The following is a 15,691-nucleotide window of genomic DNA, read 5'->3' as shown; positions in this document are numbered from 1 at the left end:
TCCACGTGCTTGATAATGAATAATGATTCAATTTATCAAATTGATATGGTTTTCCTCGTCAATATCAGTATTTTTTTCCTTAAATATTTTAATAGTATATTTGATGAATCTATAGAAAAAATATCACTTTTAATTTATTATAATAATATTATTATTTATATTACCTTTTTATTAAATAAAAATGTTTTAATGACACGTTGCGTCTCCAATATCTGAACTAGGAATGATCGATCGGAGGATCTTTACTAATTTTTTTTCTTTTGTAAGAGCGGGGATCTCCTCTCTTTCTATCATTCATTAGACGAGTTTGATTGGCTAAAAAAACTTAGAGAAATGTTGGTAAGGTTGGAATGGATGGAAAATCTAGAGAATGTATTTGTTTCATGTTGATGATTTTTCTAAGTTTCCCATTCTTTTTAATTTTTTTATAAAAGAATCAAGGGAGTATATTTTTGTGAGGTTTTTTTTTTTTTTTTTTATTTTCTCAAGTTGTCAACATGTATTCACATGCTTGAACATTCAACAATCCGTCTTTATATTTCAAACGTTGAATAAAGTGGTTGAAATCCAATTATTATTAAAATGGAAAGATATTCACGTCATATCACGAAAAATCATGGTCACATCATATCATTGGTAAGTATTTTCTTATTTATTCATTTATTCATTCTAATTTTATATATACATTTTTTTATTTTTTTCTTCAACAAAATTTCAACTATTATTCTAAGGTTCTATTCTAACCTTTCTCTGTGATTCATTATTATATACCATACTTATATTACCCTACTAGCAAAATTTATTATATTTTCTTATTTTATTCATTCATTTAATAGATTATTAATAAAATTGTTTTTTTTTTTTTTTTTTATATTAGATGGACCTAGAAATGAAAAATTTACCTAAGTACACAAATAAATTGAAGACGGCGTTGGAATAGGAGCACGTGTTGGATGTTGTGGAGCACGAGGATCGAGAAAAAATTCAGAAGATGGTACTATTTTTGTTTTTTCTCCCAAATTATTTTAGTTTCAACATTTCTTTCAAATTAATTATATTAAAATAATTAATTTTTGTTTTTATTTTTGTTTTATTTTAGATACGTTTATCTGGAGGAAAATTCAATGTGCTTTCAAAATCAGCTGTACAAACAAGCAGCATCAGAAGAAGTAAGTATCACAATCAATTTATTCATTAATCATTCAGTGTATTTATTCATTTATTTTATAATTAGAAATTTTGAATAACGTTTTTTTCCTTTTCTTTTCCAAAGTTCAAGAAATACATCAAGGAACAACATAAAAGGAGAGAAAAATACAACGAGTATCAAGAGGAAGCAATGGAAATTTTATCACATGATAATGATGAAAATATTAATCAAGAAAATGATGATGATGATGATATTCAAATCATTGAATATGAAAATGATTTGCATATGATAATACAGATTATATCCTTACCTACATCCACAGCTACACATCCTTACCTGTATCCTCTTGGCTACATTCTTAACTTAAACCGCTAGCTACATCCTTAACTACACAACCTTAGCTACACAACCTCAGCTACATCCTTAGCTACCCACCCGCTCTGATATATAATAGACCCCCCGCCAACTCTGCTGTGTGAAACAATAGACCCCCCATGGAGCCTCCTATGGAGAACAATATACCCAGTGGAGCTCTCTTTGCGAAGAACAATAAAGCACAGCAGGGGGGTGATCCAGAACTCTCCTTGTTTAACTACTATAATCTCGCAACGAAATTACTTTCATCGTATTTAATGGATAGTGGTTCTCATTTAGTCACTATAAAGTTTTGCATAAAATAAAATTGTAATAATCTCTAATGTCGAGTGGAAAAACAAAAACAAGTAAACCCAAAAAAAGATATAATTTTGGAAAAAGAGGAGAATTATATTACGGTCCAGGCAAAAAAAAACTGTCAGGGGTAGAAGCACGATCAATTCAAAGGAGAAATAGTTTGAAAAATTCAGTATTAAATGCAACGAGAAAATCAACAGCGTCCTCAAGTAAGATCCAATGAAAAGCCAACACCGATGTAGAACCAACGTCCAATCTGCCAGTTATGTAATATAATTGGTCACCAAGCAAAAGATTGCAATCAGCGACGACGGCCAAACTACAATCGTTATAATAATGGTAATAATAATGGCTATTATAATCGTAATAAAAATGGTTACAACAATAATTATATGAATGGTTATAATAATGGTAATAACGTTAGTAATAATAATGGTAATAATATTAATAATAATAATGGTAACATTAGTGGTAATAAATATGCGGAAAATAGAAAAGACGGTTCGATTCGAGGTTGTGTTTTTTTGTAAAGGCGATGACCATATAGAAATGAATTGCGTTAAGGAAAAATTCCAATAAAGAGTACAGGAAAACTTGCAATTGTACCTCTAAGCGAGGAGCGACGGCGTGAACTAATAATTAAAAAAATTAACAGTAAAAATATTGCAGCTATCGTGACGACTGGATTCGTATCTGATAACGAATGTGTGATAATGGAAGAAACAGATAATGATTCAAACAATGAAATGCTTAGAATAAATAAAAATGTAGAGTCAATTAAAATAAATAAACCAGTCATCACCATAAATGCAACAAATTTAAACCCTATATAGAAATCAAGCTAAATAATGGTAGTGAAACGGTTAAAATGATGTTAGACTCAGGAGCAACCCCGAATCTCTTGAAAAAATCTCAGGCATCGGGCCTTGATATAAACGAAGGCAAAATACAAACCTTGCAAGGCATATCGGAGGGCCTTATAAATACTCTGGGAAAAGCTAAAATAAACATTCTGGATAATCAAATAATTTGTCTAATTATACCTGACGAGGTGCCTATTGATTGCGCAGGTATTTTAGGTTCGGACTTTTTCGAATCAACAGGCGCAATTATAAACTTTGATAAACTTTACAAGTCCTTACCCACAGAAAATGAAAAAGCAAAACAAATCAAAAACGAAATGAAAGATCTAGCAAAAGACGTACTGAGGTCAGGAATCAAGCCTGAACTGGGTGATTACATAACATGGACTGAAAATTATGAAAACATTATACAACAAGCAGCAGAAAGAGAAGAAGAATTGGCCAGAAGGGCAACGTTAGGCAGAAAAGGAATTAAGAAAAGAAAGAAAGATATTAACGGTAATGAAACGTTTAAAATGATGTGAGATTCGGAAGCAACCCCGAATCTCTTTAAAAAATCTCAGGCTTCGGGCCTGGAGACGAACGAGGGTGAAATAGAAACCTTGCAAGGCATATCGGAGGGCCTTATAAATACATTGGAAAAAGCCATAATGAACATTTTGGGCAAAGAAATAATCTGCCTAATTATTCCTGATAAAGTGCCTATTAATTGCGCGGGTATTTTGGGTTCGGAATTTTTCTAATCAACCGGTGCGATAATGAATTTTGATAAACATGTTTTGGAAATTAACGATAAATCTATTCGAAAACCCAAAAATTGAAGAATTTAGTAGTTGCTTTAGAAATTTTTTTCGTATTTTTTCATAAGAACAAAAATGTTTAGTTTTATTAAATGGCAGTGTTATAATACCATATTCAAGAACTGGAATAGGCCTTGTATAAGATAGTTAGTGTATCACGTTTAAAATTACGACAAACTCTAGTTAAAAAGCCAAGTGTTCTGGAAGCTTCTTTAGTAGTGTGAATTATGTGTTGATCAATCTTAAATGCTGAGTCATACAAAATGCCAAGGTCTGGTGCACTATCAGCCAGGTATACGTACTATAGAAGTCATTAGTGAATGAATTAAATATTAATTGAGAATCAGTTACCTCAATATTATTGAGCAAAAAAGACCACGGTAGTCTTGTGTTGCCACAAAAAAATGAATTGACGCATAGAAGGACGTCGGAGTTAACTTGATGAAACTTAGAAAAGATAAGAAGCCCTGTGGTCTAGTGGTCAAGGCGTTTGCCCGGAAAGCAAAAGACCCGGGTTCGATTCCCGGCGGAGGAACTTCGTTGTTTTTTCTAAGTTTCTGGTTTTTTTCATTACATAATATTTTAAAGCGATGATGGTTCAGATGTTAAGTTGTTTTAAGTGTTGGCGATAAAGACCTTGTGATAATGAATATTAGACCTGTTCAAAAATAAAAATATTTTTTTTTTCTGGCTCTCAAGGTTTCAAAAAGTTGCGTACCGACCTCAGAAACTTGGAAAAAAATTTTCGTCTTTTCACCAGTTTTTTTGAGACGACGAATTGATTATTTATTTTTCCATTTGATTAACATGGCATATGGCTGAATATTCACGCGGATCAATGTATTGTCACCAATTTCAAGGTACAAATTTGATCAAAGACGCGTTTTGAAAGAAGGATTGATAGAAGGTTGAGAGTTAGTTTGTGCAAAGTATAGCGCAATTACGAATTACCAAATAGAAAATGATTTTTTTGTGTGCTGAAGAAAATGTTTAGATAAATGTTGAATAAGGTATTGAACATATTTGAACACTCATTAAACACTCAATAAATTATAGACGTCTATTCTCGAAAAGGTTTTCAACATTTTCGTTGCTTTGTGATTCACTTACGCTTCTTCTTTACTTCCTGACAATTGTCTCCCTATTTTCCGGAGAAAAGCTACGAGGTTTCCATAGCAGTTATATTGTTATTCTTTTTTGAATATTTTTTAATAATTATCTTATTTTTAATAAGGTTAACCACGTAGAAAAATTATATCTGAAATATAAATCAATCATATTTAAATTATATCTCAATTTCGACAGATATGGAGGAGATACAAAAAAGATATCAAATATATCTGAATAATATATATTATTTTTATATTCCTGGTAGAAAAAATTAGTCATATACATGTATAGTCGGGTCATGCTCACAAATTTCTACAGGGTATATTTCGACCAAGAAAAGATTCAAATTTTATCACAAATCAATTTTTCAAAAGAAAAAAAAAATTCTATATGTTCAATCATAAAAAAAATTACTGTTTCTTCAGGTGAACTATCTAAACCAAAAAATATGGAATATATGTATATATATAGAACTGTTTTCGCAAGATCATTTCGAATATTTTTTTTTTAAACTAAATATATTTTGGATCATTTGTATATATATATATATTTTGAATCTTTTTTTTAGATTCTATAAACTGATTTTATATATATATATATAAATATATTTTTTATATTTGGATATATATACCATAATCTATATAAAAAAGATATGCAATATATAAAAACGAGATATAAAATATATATACGAATGATCCGAAATATATTTAGTTTAAAAAAAAAATCATTAGAAATATAAAATAAATATAAAAATATACACAAAGAAGATATGACATATAATTAATAATAACTATAGAATTACAATTACAGTCAAAAATTTTATACAGGTTTTTTTCAAATTAATTTTTAATTTTTTTTTTCCCATTATTTATTTAGCAAGTTTCTGCTAGATATTTTACAGTATACATATTCAAATACATTAACAATTAATTTAAATATTCATTCTTGATGTCTTAAATTAAGTCATCATTATTGTCTGGAATTTTGAATTTATCTTTTATAGAATTGAGTTATGTTGATGTTTATTAATCTCTCATCAATACCTTGCCAATGTTTTTCTTTTCTTACTTTATTAATATAATCTGAGAATAAATGAATAGATTAAATATGGAATACAAATAAATACAGGTAAATAAGAAATATACATGTTTATATACACGTGTGCACGCTTACTAGATATGACACTCATGGTGTAAGTATCAAGACCGGGTCGTGCAATTAATTTTTCTTTTCCTCACCTTTTAGGTATATGTCCCGTCCTTGAACATTTACTTAAAGCCTCATCACTAAAAATATTTTCATACAGCAATTTTGCCAGTGCACGTTGATCTTTGCAATGTCGAATAATATTTTCAAGAATTTGTTTGTTAATAAGGACACTACTGTCATTAATCAATTCAATTATTGAACCACCTTTTTTAGAGTAACGGAATTGCCATTCATTCAAACATAAAAATATATAAAATCGATTTATACGATCTAAAAAAAGACCTTTTTTCTTTTGAAAAATTGATTTGTTATAAAGTTTAGATCTTTTCTTGGTAGAAATATACCATGTAGAAATTTGTGAGCACCACCTGACTTTACATGTGTATGACTAATTTTTCTACCAGGAATATAAAAAAAAAAAATTGTGTGTGTTAGCAGTACGCACGGCGAAGTGAAACTCCTTTCGCTGTCTGTCGAGTTATTTGTAACAATTTCAAAAATATCAACAATCAATTAATGACTAATGATAATAATAATATTAATAATAATATTGATAATGTTATTAATATTATATCGTTATTAATATCATTATTATTATTATTATTATTAACATTGATATAAATTATTAACAATTATATTTATAATAATAATATTAAAAATATAAATACTAATAATTATTCATATTTATATTTGAATATTATTGTCAGTGGTGATATGATTATTATTGTATTGTTACGTTTTAGGGTTAAAATAAATGATATCTCTCTTTTCTATTTAAATTGATAGATCTTTATTCATTTGCTATTCTATTGCAACTGCCAACTTAACTCTTTTCTCTCATCTCTTTTCCATTACTAAGGTCGTCATTTGTTCTTAACTAATTCTATTGTCTGTCTCTGTCTATCATAAGGGAGGAGGGAGCGATTAACTTCATATTCGTAACACTACCCTCCACCCAATGAAGATTGTCGTCCCGACAATCCGTAACCTACAGCTCAAGAAAGTTCAACAACCTGATTATATCAATCAGATCCCTGACCACCGGGGATTCTCGAGTTATCCTAAGATGTTGTTCAGTATTTACTCAAGGTTCAGGGGAAAACCCGATGTAAAAACCCTGAACGAACAACATTTACAATTCTATTTTATATCTACAGTCAATAGAATATCTTCATTCAATCTATCTTTTTATATTGATTTATTCTTCTCCTAGATATTTGTCTTCTCCTAGATGATTAATTGTATTTATGATTGCAATTTAATTGTTCCTCCATGTAGTATAATATCAACCTAAATAAGTAAATTAAGAAAACCTAAAAAAAATATAATTTACATAATTATGGTTATTATTTATTCATTTTCAAATCGTCCTTTGAAAACAAACAACATCAATTATCATTTTTACTAGTATTTTAATCTGTGGTGTACACCCATCAATAACTAAGTCACATCCTTGCCCTTACTCGAGCCGATGATAAGTATTTCTCATCAAAGGGACAACACGTCCACTATGATTCCAAGGAATCATGCCCAGGCAGTGACCAAAATTTTTATCTAGGATTTATTTATTTATTTCTCAACCTTATTTCCTACCTGAAATAAGGAACCTCAGTCCCTCGAGGCCATTTTTTTTTTTTTTTTTTACCTTAAACCTTGTTTCCTACCTGAAACAAGGAACCTCAGTCCCTCGAGGGCCATTTTTTACCTTTAACCTTGCTTCCTACCTGAAACAAGGAACCTCAGTCCATCGAGGGCCATCTTTACCTTTAACCTTGCTTCCTACCTGAAACAAGGAACCTCAGTCCATCGAGGGTCATTTTCTAAAATTTCCATCTTACTTTTATTTGAAGTAATTCTAATTTTTATTCCATGTATGCATAAATTCTGTTTACATGTAAACTATTTTGTTTATTTTATTTCAATGATTCTTTTTATTTTCATCACAACTATTTGCATAGTGGCCCAATTTTTTGCATTTGAAACAAACAATTCCAGATTTATTTTTATCAATTTTTTCTCCATTTGTCTTGTTTTTATCACAATAATAATTATTTTTTAGAATAGTTCTTTCATATTTATGATGGTACTTATATTTATTATTATAATTATTATTTTCTTGATGTGAATTATTTTCTCTAAATAACTGTATTATTTCTTCTCTCATTATTTTTCTTGATTCTTCTAATTCCTTTCTGATTAAATTTCTAAATGCATTTCATTTTAGTGGTTTTCGATATTGAGCTATATACCGGAGACACGAGTATCTACTCGGTATACCGAGTACCCAACTATTCGGTATTTTTTTCCCCCGATATACCGGTACTCGGTATATTTTTGGCCAATATCGGACGCGAGTACTTTGACCGTTGGCGACCTCAAAGGGAATTTAAATTATTATTATTATTTTTTTTTATAATAGCGCCATTTTTAGAGGCTTTACGTTGCCACATATAAAACAACCTTTATTTGCAGTTGACGTGATGGCGTCTATTTTTGCACAACATTGTGACAACAACGAATTGACATTCTACAATATTAATTATATTTATTTCATTAAGACCAAACAACTAACTGAAAAATAAATATATGAAATGTTTATGCAATATTAACATTATATTTAACAAGTTTTATATAATATTAATAATTATCAAAGAATTTAAAATTATCTGTTTGACTTGACTATAAATATATGTATTAATTTTATTTTTATTGCATGTATTATAATTATTATTGTTAATAATAATTAATTATTACACGCAATTTTGTACTGACTGATAAATTATTATTATCTTACAATATTTTGTTTTATTTAGCGAAAAATACTAGTTGAATTCTTTAAAAAAAAAAAAAAAACAAAGTACTCGATAGTCGATATACCGGTAGTTTTTTGAGCCGATATACCGAGTACCCGGTATTCCCACGAAACTATTCGATTCATTTTATACCGAGTACTTTTGTTGAATATCGAAGACCACTATTTCATTTATCGTCGAATTCTTGTAAATTCTTTGCCGTTTTAATTCAGATGTTTGTCACTTTTTTAATATTGATTCAAATATTAATCACTTTTTTTTTTTTTTTATTAATCACATTTTCTTTGTTTTTTTATTTTTGATATTAATTCTGTGAGCGTTTCACTATTTAAAAAATAAAATAAAATTCAATTCAAATATCTTAATGAATTTATATTTTTTATTTTATTATTTAATCCTTTCTTTCTATTTTATTTTTAATTTTTCTTCTGACACCAATGTTACGTTTTAGGGTTAAAATAAATGATATCTCTTTTTTCTATTTAAATTAATAGATCTTTATTCATTTGCTATTCTATTGCAACTGCCAACTTAACTCTTTTCTCTCATCTCTTTTCCGTTATAAAGGTCGTCATTTGTTCTTAACTAATTCTATTGTCTGTCTCTGTCTATCATAAGGGAGGAGGGAGCGATTAACTTCATATTCGTAACAGTATTATTATTCTCATTATTATTATTCATATAATTGATACTATCGATATTATTACTAATATTATATTGATATTGTCCTCATCGATGAAATTATAGGAATTACTGTTTTTATTTTCATTTATACTGTGGTTATATATTCATAATAACATTTATAATAATAATTTTCAAAATATGATGTTTATTCATATTTATAGTTGAATATTATTGTTATTATTGATAATATGATTGATACTATTGATATCATTATTATCGATGACATTATTGAAATTATTGTTGTTATTTTTATCTATACTATGGTTATATATATTATTAATATTATTATAAATAACAATAATTTCAATAAAATTATTATAATTAAAATAAGAATAATAATATCAATAATATCAATACAATAATAATAATTTTAAATTGAGTATATTCATTTTTATTTTTTTTATTCATTATTTTTTGTAAACGCTGCAAACCGATCAGCTACATTATTGGCAACGCACACACGAAAATTCATTCTCAGCATATTTCTTTTCCCGCTCGTAGCCACTCACTCATTCACTCTCATTAGTTATATGAGCAAACACTCGCTCGGTCTTCGCGTTCGCTCGTTTCGAGCGTTGGCTCGCTCGGCCGCTGGCTCGCTCCATACAATCTTGGATAGAAAAAAAAATTTATCTTCTTGAAATAAAATTTATTTTTAAATGAATTTTTTTTTTTTTTAAACCAGTTAAATATTTATATGAAAAAATATACACAATATATGTTTGAAACATTCCAAGATGAAATCCGAAATAAAAGAACGAAAAGCCTAAAATAGGATGAGTATTTTTTTTTTTTTCTCAAGCCAGTTAGATAAATTGACCAAGCGCTCTATTAAAAAAAAATTGAACAATTTCATGTAACGGAAATAAAACCAGCTAGCTTATCGTGATGAAACTTTTGATACAAGGGCTTCATAATTTCGTGTCTGATATGTTATATAGGTATATAGTATAGGTTTAGATAGATTCAGATCAGGCAGAGGTTCGACGCTCGGTTAGGGTAGCAAAAAAAAAACTTCAATCAATTATTTAAGTGTAAAATTTAATAAGCCCTGAAAAAAAAAAAAAAAAAAATATATAATTTTTTTTTTTATTTTTATTTCTTTTAATCAAAAATAAAAGCAATTTTCTATTAATTTAATTCATAACTTTCTCAAATTAAACGATTTACTAATTAAATTAAATTCGATGTCACTCAATTTTAGCAACTTTTGTCTCAACTAGACCGCATATTTGCTTGATTTGAAGAATATGATTGCTTTCTTTTTTGCAAAGGGTCTTTTAAATTAATTCTCTTATCTCTTAAAGAAAAAAAAAACTGTCTCAAATTGAAGCAAATAATTTGCTTAAATTAAAAAATATTTTGCTCAAATTAATCTATTTTTTTTTTTAAATCAAAGTCTCAAACTTTCAAGCAAAATTTTGCTATTTTTTCGCAACTTTTCTCTTAAATGCAGACATTTTTTTCTGTGTAAAATGACGATTTATCATTTCTACACATTTCAACAGTTTTCAATATCGTCACAACTTCATGTAATATTTATTTTATACCATTTATTAACATTTAGTTTATTTCAACGATTATCCCGAATATTCAATTCCTGATCCAAAATTTATTGATAATATTGGTAATCCATTAATTAATTCAATTGATATAAAATTAGATGTTCGAGGACTAATTGGTTTTGATGGAGCAAGTGGTCCATTATATAAAAATTTCCCGTAAAATTTTTTGTCATGAATTTGAACCTGTTCTGTTTCTTTCTACACGTTTCAAATATTCGGTAGCGAGCCCAACCTTGAGAATAAAAACTTTTTGGTGTTACCCGAACGGTACGGTCTAACCCCTTATGAACCATTATTAAACAGTCTACTCGAGATTGGAATGTGTGCAAAAAAAACCGAAAACAAACCCTTTGTCAACCTAAAAATAACCAAACAGAACTAACCGTTAGTTAAACGTTGAAAAATCTTGTTCAAACCACTGAAATATAATAAAACTGGAACTTCAAACCTCAAACTAACCTGACTCCAACTTACGAAAGTGATTGAGTCATATCGTTAGGAAAACCTCAAAGTAACCGGAACCCTACTATAGTTATTGAACGGTTAAATAACGGTTACAGCAAACTGTTCTTCGGTTCACATAATCTCACAATAACCATTATATAACGCGGTTAGGGACAGTTGTTCTTTCGCACATTGCAACCGTCAGGTAACACTTATCCAACCATGAAGAAACCTTATAAAAACCTGATTCCGAAAAAGGTTGGGTCGTACCTTTAGGGTATCCCTGACGGAATGGTGCAACCATTTTTCTTGGTTCATTAATGGTTATTTGTTGGTTTGGTTCATTTTAGGTTATTTAATGGTTCAATAGCCGTTAGTAAACTGTTAAATAACTCTATAAACGGTTGCATGTTGCGCGTTTGCAACCATTATCGAACGGTTTTTTAACAAATTTCTAACGGTTATTTTAGGGTTCTATAACCGTTCAAACTGATAATTTATTCGGTGGTTAAGTAATGGTCATCTTCAGGTTGTTTAACGGTTACTATGAATTTATAAGTTATTATAGAGCGGTTTATGATTATTTTGGGAAAAAATGATGTAGATACTTAATGTAAACATTAATAATTTTTATTAATTATAACAATATCATGAATTTGTTCCAATTTGTTATTTACAAAACACTGGTGTATTTATTGATTCGTTTAGACATTGTTCATTTGTTTTACATGAAAAAATAAGTTTTGTTAAATAATAAGCAGCGTTGAAAAAATACCTTCTCTTCTATTCAGTCCGTCTGACATATTCAATTAATTTCCCAACAATTACTTAACTATAAAGCTCTAAAACCAAAAATCATATAAATAGCGATTGCTGAAACTAATGGCTAAGTCGACTTCACAAAACATTTTATTTTAACATCGACAACATCATATATGAAGCCAGTCTGAAAAGCTTTTTTTGACTTTTCTAATAAAATTATTATTTATCCGCTAACCCATTGAACCCTGTCGACTTTGAACTCTACAATACTTTTAATTATTCCAAAACCAATTCTTCCACAATATACTACGCAGTTGGAAAATTCAGTGTTTCCATCAGCATTGGAAGAACGATAATCTATTTTATTGGATAATACTTTGGGATAACTAATTAAGTGACGTGGTACCCATTATTTGCTAAGATAGCTTGCTCGCACTCGGAAGGAGATCGAATACTTTTCGTACCAACCCTGGTAGAATTATTTCTCTGCCATTACTCCGGCTTTCTCCGGCATTACTCCGTTTTTGGCCTATTTTCGGAGGAATCACTCCGGCAGGAGATTGGAGACGGAGAAATAGTAATTTTGGCATAAGGTTGGTGGCGGAGAAATTACTCCGGCATAAGGTTGATGGTGGGGAAATTACTCCGGCATGAGATTGATGGTTGAGAAGTTTTTCCGGCATGGGATGGATGGCGGAGAAAATATTATAATTGTTATTAATAAATTATCCGTTTGACTATTTTTGAGCAGACAAACTAAAAGTATTTTTCATCGGTTGAACATTTTCATGATATGACAATCTATTCTTTTGTGTTCTTTTGGTTTATGGAGAACCACATGCAACCTTGCACATACACAATCTTTATTGAATTACAATTACACATGCTTTATTGAAAAAAAAAAATTGTCAAGTTCACTTTTATTATCCAATGCATTTTCGATCAACGCTTGTTACATAGTTATATTAGGGGTTTTCTTTCACGGCGGACGGCTGCCAGAAATACGGCCTCCATTGCTCGCCGTCACTACTCTTATATATGTGTGAGTGTTACAGTGGCGCACACATTTATAAGAGTAGTGACGGTGAGCAGTGGAAGTGGTATTTCTGGCGGTCGTCCGCCGCGAAAGAAACTAAGAAAGCCTCTAAAAATAATAATCCGTAGCAAGAAGCCAGCCACGTAGATTGTTTTCATACTTCATCTTGTTTAAAAAAGAAAGATGTAGTGTTGTGCCCTAGTGTATAAGGCAATAGAAAATCATATAAATAAATCAATAAAATAATAAAAAAAGCAATATTGTGCACAGAGCTTATATTAAAACACTAAGAATAAATAAATTCCGCTTGGATAAATTTGTGGTTGAGCAAAATGGAAGCAGCCGACTCATCAACGGACGACAGTCTTTATCCAATTGAGTTTTGATCGATAAATTATAAAATGAAAATTTACAAGTAAGTACAATCATTATTATTTTTCAAATATTACCAAAGTTTTTTTTAGTTTAAAGTTCAAAAAAAAATAACAACTCGATCTTAGTCAGCAAGTGTTTGTAACAATGAGGTTACAACTGCGGCGGTTTTTTTAAATTATAATTTCATCATCAGTTGACCGACTATTTGTTTTGAATGTAAATATGATAGCCAATTTATTTTATTTCAATTAATGAATATATTTTTATTTTATAGCTGCGATTGAATTCAATCAAAAAACTTCCAACGATTGCCTTGGCACTTAGTGCTGAACATACTCGTAGTGAGTTGATGCATTTTGTTCCATTGGTACAACGTTTGGCATCTGGTGATTGGTTTACGTCAAGAACATCGACATGTGGTTAATTAAGTGTATGTTATCCACGTGTAAGTACAGCAACAAAAGCTGAATTAAGAAATCATTTTTGTAATTTATGTCAACATGATACACCAATGGGGCGACGTTCAGCATCATCGAAGTTGGGAGAATTTGCAAAAGTTGTTGAAATTGAATATTTAAAATCTGATTAAATTCCAATGTTTGTTATACTTGCCCAAGATGAACAAGATTCTGTTTGTTTATAAGCTGTTGATGCATGTGTTAGTATTGCAACATTATTTCAACAAGAAGATGTTGAACATTTCGTTATGCCAAAATTACGTCAATGTGATACTGATTTATCATGGCATGTACGTTATATGGTTGATGATAAATTTACAGATTTTCAAAAAGCAGTTGGTCCTGAAATAACTAAAACTGATCTTGTACCAGAATTTCAAGTTTTATTAAAAGATGATAAAGCTAAAGTTAGAGCAGCAGCAACTTATGAAGACAATAAGTTTTCAACAAGATAGCGAAGTGGTTCTACGACCATGCCACGAATACAATCAAAGCCTAGAACAGCAAACAAAATTGAAGGTCTAATTACTCCTAAAATACGCTTTCCAATATCGTGAGCATTTTCACTATTTTTCTATTAAATACTTTGTTTATGTTTTCATTTTCTGCTATGTATGTGTAGGCTCTTATGCCATAACTCAAAGATATGTTTCTATGTAAGAAAGAATAAAAGAAATACGTTATTTTACGTAATTTAGTGAGTTTGTTTTCAGTTCAATTATGGCTTTTGATTGCTCTGTTAAGTAACCGGAAATAAACCCATTTTGGTGAGTTCAATTATGGTTTTGGTTCATTTCTCTTAAATCGAAACTCTACTTGAACTGTAATTGAATGGTTCTTTTATGGTTGCAAAATTTTTTGCCGATAACCGAAAATGAACCTTTTTTAGTGGGTTCAATAACGGTTCATTCATGGTTTTGGTTCATTTATCTTAAATTCAAACTCTATTTGAAGGGTTATTAAACGGTTCTTTTATGGTTGCAAAATTTCTTGCCAATAACCGAAAACGAACCTTTTTTAGTGGGTTCAATAACGGTTCATTTATGGTTTTTGGTTTCATTTGCGCAACTTGCAACTCTCAACGAACCGTTATTTAACGGTTATTACATGGTTGCACTGTTCCGTTAGGGTAACATCTCATACCATTTTAACTACGTGCACATTTACATTTCATTCGATAACTATCTTCAATACATTTTGTTGCAATTACTGTAGCAATTCTTTGATTTTCAATTTAACTTTTTAGCACTACCTGTTCATACAGAAATTTCTAATCTATTAATAATATTTACACTAACATCAACTGATGGCGTTGGATTAATATTAACAAGATAAAGAATATTACTAATATCAAGCCTATTTGTACAATTATCTCTACACGAATAATTTTCAGATAAGCACTCATCGCTTGCTGCTAATAATGAATTCATACAAATATTTGAAACTTTTATTAATAACTACATACATTGAGACCTTTTTCAACTTCTCGAAGACATACTGAACATCAAGGTAGATTTACATTATCTCGAAATCTCACGATATTTACCCAAATTTGATGATTAAACAAGTCTAACTCCTACAAAAGGGACAAAAACTTATAGTGCTGCACTAATAAAATATTCCCAGATCACCTATAGCATTAGTTGTACTGTTGACGAAGATTATAATAAGGAATTCTAGTTGAAAAAACAAAATTCATTAATTTATAATTTTCTTTTTAAGGTTGCTTACAAGGGACATAGTCGTACTA

The 15,691-nt window shown here is 29.5% G+C and overlaps 1 non-coding gene and 1 pseudogene across 1 annotated transcript; both read left to right on the top strand.

Moving 5' to 3' along the window:
* Positions 1-3,949: 3,949 nt before the first annotated feature.
* Positions 3,950-4,022, top strand: Trnas-gga. The gene has a single exon. It is a non-coding gene; the product is annotated as a tRNA-Ser (tRNA).
* Positions 4,023-12,832: 8,810 nt separating this feature from the next.
* LOC122854998 lies at positions 12,833-14,894 on the top strand (annotated as a pseudogene).
* The last annotated feature ends 797 nt before the right edge of the window (positions 14,895-15,691 follow it).

This window comes from Aphidius gifuensis, linkage group LG4 (assembly GCF_014905175.1).
Source record: "Aphidius gifuensis isolate YNYX2018 linkage group LG4, ASM1490517v1, whole genome shotgun sequence".
NCBI classification, from domain to species: domain Eukaryota; kingdom Metazoa; phylum Arthropoda; class Insecta; order Hymenoptera; family Braconidae; genus Aphidius; species Aphidius gifuensis.
This window is presented reverse-complemented; position numbering and strand designations above follow the sequence as displayed.